This window comes from Echinops telfairi, unplaced genomic scaffold (genome assembly GCF_000313985.2).
Source record: "Echinops telfairi isolate 266 unplaced genomic scaffold, ASM31398v2 ScPeMD7_7469;HRSCAF=8507_1, whole genome shotgun sequence".
Taxonomy (NCBI): Eukaryota; Metazoa; Chordata; class Mammalia; order Afrosoricida; family Tenrecidae; genus Echinops; species Echinops telfairi.
In genome coordinates, this window is record NW_022111373.1 from 8515905 (window position 1) to 8521697 (window position 5793).

The following is a 5793-nucleotide window of genomic DNA, read 5'->3' on the forward strand; positions in this document are numbered from 1 at the left end:
GTCGGTTCCAACTCATGCCGCCCTGTGTACAACAGAACAAACCACCCCCCGTCCCGCGCCATCCTCACAAGGGCTCTTATGTTTGAGCCCATAGGTGCCGTCACCGTGTCACTCCCTCTTGTCCAGGGTCCTCTCTTCTTCTCTGTCCCTCCGCTTGACCAAGCATGCTGTCCTTCTCCAGGGACACGCCTCTCGGGACAACTTGCCCGACGTCCATACGTGAGACGAAATCTAGCCACCCTTGCCTCAAGGAGCATTCTGGTTAGACACCTGCCTCACGATGGCATGGGACATGTGGCCTGGATCTCCCCCTTAGAGCCGCCTGGTCAGATTGTTTGCTGCTGTGAGGTCACGAGAAGAGCGAAAAAGTAGACTTGTCTCACAACAGTGGGGGCTACCCCCGCCCTCCAGGAGAAGCCAGGATTCCTCCAAGAGAAGAGCTAACCAGACCTTCTCCGTGTTGAACCTGAAACCAGGTGCTGCCTTGTGTCTGGGAAAGGGATGGGGGGAGGGTGGGTCTGGGATAGAGATTCGCTGAGTGTGAGCGATGGAGTGGCCTCTGCCCAGCACTCCGGGGCCACCAGGCCCTGAGAAGTGCCTGTGCCAAAGACAAGCAAGCTGACCACAAGAGCTGTACACAGAGCACTCAAGCACGAAGCATTGTTGGCCCAGAGAGAGAGCACAGCCATTTTCCCTCAGACAACCCTCAGGTTCCCGAGCCAGAGAGAGATGGCAAGCTTCCAAAACCCTCTCGGGAAGATCTATTATGCTAACACCAAGACAGCCCATCCCTGTAAAGAAGAGAGTGGACGCACCTGACTTATGAACATAGCAAATTGGCTTCCTTAGAAAGTTCGAGCACTGTTACCCAGTTGGGGTCTTTCCCAGGATTCCAAGTTGGCTTAGCATGACAAAAAACATCGAACATATTCGATTAGGAGAAAAGGGGAACTTTGTGATCCAGCAGAAGCCATCTGGGAAAAAAAATCCATCGGCAATTCACAGCAAAATGTAAAACTGTGAAGGGAAGAAAAAGTTCTTAATTTTTTTAATTGAAAAAAAACCACCATAAATCAGAAACCAGAAATTAATATTGGGATTTAACCCTCCCCAAACTCACATGCTGTCAGAACCCAAACAGCGCCCCTTTCAGGGCTGTGTGCGGCTTCGCTGGGGAGGGCTCACTGGGGCAATACCGTGAACGGGCGAAGGAGGGTGATTGACAGAGTCGGAATGAACGTGATTGGGCTTCGCTGTTGGCCTCTTGAATGTTGACAGGGACCTGCTCCCTCCCACGCATCGTTTGTATCTTTGTCTCTGTACTGGTGTGATCTTACCCTACCACCTCAGTGTGATTTGCCTCTCATTGTTTTCTGGGGGATTCCCAGCAGTGAAGCACAGAAGGAGTGGCTGTACAATGATAATGGACGATACAAAGTGCTATAGGGAATGCAGGGGCTGGGGGCAGTGATAGGGAGGGAAAGGGGATTTCAGGAGTAAATAATGAGGGGGGATAGGGGAGGAGCACTCGCGCGGATGTGATTGCACACCTCAGTTTAAAGGCGACAGATATAACCATGTGGTAGGGGTGGAGGAATGCTCTAGGATAGATGTGGTGGTGACTGTACAATCCCCCTTGATGTGATTGAACGGTTGAACTATTCGATTGTATGATATGTGAATTATGTGCCAATAAAACTGTTGGAAAAAAACATAAATCATGTGGTGACCCCTTAATGTATTTATGGGAAAAATTCTCGTCCGCTATATTATGTACATCTTCACACTATAAAATTAACTACCAATGAATTTATGATCCAGCTCTATGAGGAAGAACCTCAAGGAGATAAAGTGACACACTGGCTGCAACCACTGTGAGGCTGGCGCAGGGCCAGGCCTAGGAATGATTGCTGAGAGTTAGAATGATTCCAACCACACCTAACAAAGTCTCCATTTTCCCAATGTGATGATTTCCTAAACTGTTCCTGCACGCATCCTTCCACTCACCCAAGGTCCACAAGAAAACACAGATAACCATTTCTTTGTAACCACAGGATGAGAACTATCATTTCATCAAGATAAATACTTTCAAGTGTTTTTTCCTGTTAAATACAGAGAGACATTTTTTTGGAGAAATACATGGCCAACTTTTGATAGTCTTTCTGGGGATGGTATTTGGGGGCATTTCAGTTTTCTAGGTTATGCATCTCCATCGTGTTTTAATTTTATAGAAATTTGCACTGTGCTTTTAATGATAAAAAACACGAAGATAATAAAAAGGGGAAATAAAGACAAGATAGAGATGAATACTGATTCGTAGATTATGTAGGAAGACCAAGAATAGACTGCCGCTTACTCCTCCCTTCCTCTGTGCTGTCGTTGCCACACATTTTACCTCTACATGTTTTAAACTCCTCGGTCGCATTTTTTTTGTTTTACTCAGCAACTATTTTTTAAAGTCATTTAATGCATAAGAAAAGTATGTTATATTTATGGGTAGTTTTTGTACCTTTGTTTACAGTGAAATTTCCATCAGGTGCCACTGCCCTTCTGCCTTGAGAACTTTCTTTAATATTTCCAGTAATGCAAATTGTGATTTAAAAAAATCTAAAAGTATCTTTATTTCCCGTTCCTTTTTTTTGAGGATAATTTTCCAGGTTATAAACTCCCAGGGTGATTTTTTTCCCATGCTATCGTTGGTTGCTATTGGGTTGGTCCCAACGCATAGCACCCCCATGTGCGACAGAGCAAACACTGCCCAGGCCCACAGCATCCTCATGGCCCTTGCTGGGTTGAGCCCATCATTGCAGCTACTGTGTCCGTCCATCTCATTGAGGGTCTTCCTCCTTTTTGCTGCCCCTCTGCTTTAGCAAGCATGATGGCTTCTGTTGGGACTGGTCTCTCCTGTGAATATGTCCAAAGTCTCACCATGCTGCCTTCTCCGGGGCATCTGGCTGTCCTTCTTCCGAGACACCTCTGTTTGTTCTTTCCGCAGCCCACAGCACTTTCCACATCCTTTGTTTGCACCAGAATTCAAATGCATCGAGCGGTGAGGATGACCCAGGACCGCGCAGTGCTTTCTTCTGTTGGGCGTACGGTTGCTACGGGTCAGAACCCACTCAATTCGCTGGCACCTAACAACAACAACAACAACAACAACAACAGCAGCAGCAGCAGCAGCAGCCTTTTAAATGCTGGAGTTTCCATTTCTTTCTCTTTTTTTCTGGTTTGAGCTTCCACTTCAAAGGTACGATGCCTCGTCGGTTCATTTCTTATGCCTGTTTTGTCATGTAGGAATCTTGAGCACATTTGTAATAGCTTTATAAAGATATAAAAGAATCAAACAGATATTGATGCACTAGTGTTCACGGCAGCCTTCGTTCACAACACCCAGAAATGTTCATCACCACGTGAATGGATAGACAAAAGGTGGCATATAATTTAAGGAGCGATTGCTCTATCATAAAAATGAATGCTATTCTGATACATGCTATGATATAAATGAATACTGAAAGCATTATGTTGAGTGAAATAAGTCAGTCACAAAAGGTCAGACGTGGCATAACGATGCCTCTATGCAATACCTAGGAGAGGGAAATACATACAACCACGTTTATTAGTGGTTGCTGGAGCGGTGGGGAAGAGGAAATGGGAGTTATGAATGGACTACTGAGTGTCTGGTTGGGGGGCAGTGATAAAAAAATTAGAAATGGATTGTGATGGTGCTTGTACAACACTGAATCTAATTAACATCACTGAATTCTTCACTTAAAGTGGTTAAATGCAACTTCTGCTTTACAAATCTGCTGTCAGAACAAAAAATATACATTTTTTTTAAGAATAAAGAACACCTTATATAGGCGGAACCACAGACTGGACATGACGGGAAATAAGATTAAAGAACCAGAAAACATCCAGACTAAAGCACAAAGGGGAGATCAAAGGAGAGAAGAAACAGGAGGAGACTCCATCACGTGAGAAAGACTCAAGCAGATGAATGTCCGAGGGGAAGTCAAACAGCATGGCTGGAACCTGTGAGAGCGCCCTGGCAGGCCTCATGGTGCTTCCTTAAAACAAATGTGCCCCGGAAGACCACATGACCCAGTGTATTAGTCTAGGTACTTTGGAGAAACAAATTCACAGCGACTCATGTATAAGAGAGTTTTATGTAAAGAAAATGTGCATCATGAAAACATCCCAACCCAATGCTGCCCAAGCCCACAACATTAACCCATTAACCCAACACCAGTCCACAAAGTCCTCCACCTCACAAAACAGAGGCAATGATGCCGACTGCAGGAGGAAAGCTGAGTCAGTAAACGAATAAGCATCTCAGCACTAGCAGGGGTCTCCACACGGCCTGCTCCTGCACCCAGGGCTGCATCGGGATATGTCCATGTAGCTTCTCCTTGGGGATGTCTTGTAGGAAGTCAATCTTGCAAGCTGAAGCAGGGAACTGCTAAGGCAGCTGCACCCGGTGCAACCATCACAAAACAAGAGACCTGAGAAGTAGAAAGGCGAGGCTTCATCACCCATTTATCCCTCCGCCTTTCAATTAGCCCCACATGTGATTATCGGCCAGGCTGGCACAATTAACTAACTCACCCAGCAATCCCTGAACTCAGGATATTCCCCCCAGAAACCACAAACTAAACGTGGACACATATACACACACTCGTGTTTATCGAGTAAGATTACTCACGTCATCTCCCTTTGAAGATTAAGGTGTGGTCAACCCAAGCCTTGGCCTTTTCAAGGGCCACATGTGCCGGTGAAAGTTAGACATTGGACAAGAAGACTGAAGAGGAATCAATGCATTTGGATTGTGGTGTTGGCGGAGAACATTGGCAGTACCACGGACTGCCAAAAGGACAAATCCATCTGTCTTGGAGGAAGCGCAGTCAGAGTGCTCCTTAGAGGTGATGGGGAGACTTCGTCTCATCTACCTTGGACGTGTTGTTAGGAAGAGACTGGTTCCTGGCCAAGGGTATCATGCTGGGTCAAGTAGAGGGGCAGTGAAAAAAGAGGAAGGCCCTTCAGGAGGTGGGTTGACCTCGTCGCGGCAACAATGGGCTCAAGCCTAGGAACAACTGTGAGGAGGTCCCAGGACTGGCCAATATGCATAAGGCCACTATGAGGGGGAACCAATTCTATGGCACCTAACAACAACGACAACAACAACAACGACAACAGGCATATCACAGCGCTGTCTTGTGTACAGCAAAATGATGGAACCCAAAATGCCTGTCTGTGGAGGAATGGATAAATTTGGTGCAAACATCCAAATACCATGCACCTCTAAAGAACAACGATGAAACTGTCAAACATCTCATGACAGGTATGCATTTGGAAGACATTATGCCCAGCAAAATGAGTCAATTCTATAAAGATTAATATTGTATGAGACCCCTATTAGAAAAAAGTCAAGAAAAATGGTTTTACACTGAAGGGTGTAGACTTTGATGGTTATGGGGAGAGGGAGGAAGGGAAGGGAAAGGGAAGAAAGTAATAACTAATTTTTAAAAGATAGAGACACACAGATGCACCCACCGGCACACACAAGGAGGGGAAGGTAACACGGATCGTAACAAAGAGCGGCAGCAAGGTAAGTTTGTCATACTGTGGTGACTTGTGAGGCGCTATGATTCTGGAAGCGATTTCAAATACCAGCAGGCTCGCCCAAAGGGAAGAGGCTTCTATAGACCTTCCAGACTCAGAACAAACTACAGAGGAGGAGTAGACTGCCCACTTCTGAGGAATGAGCCACTGAAAACCTTTTTTTTCAATTAGTTT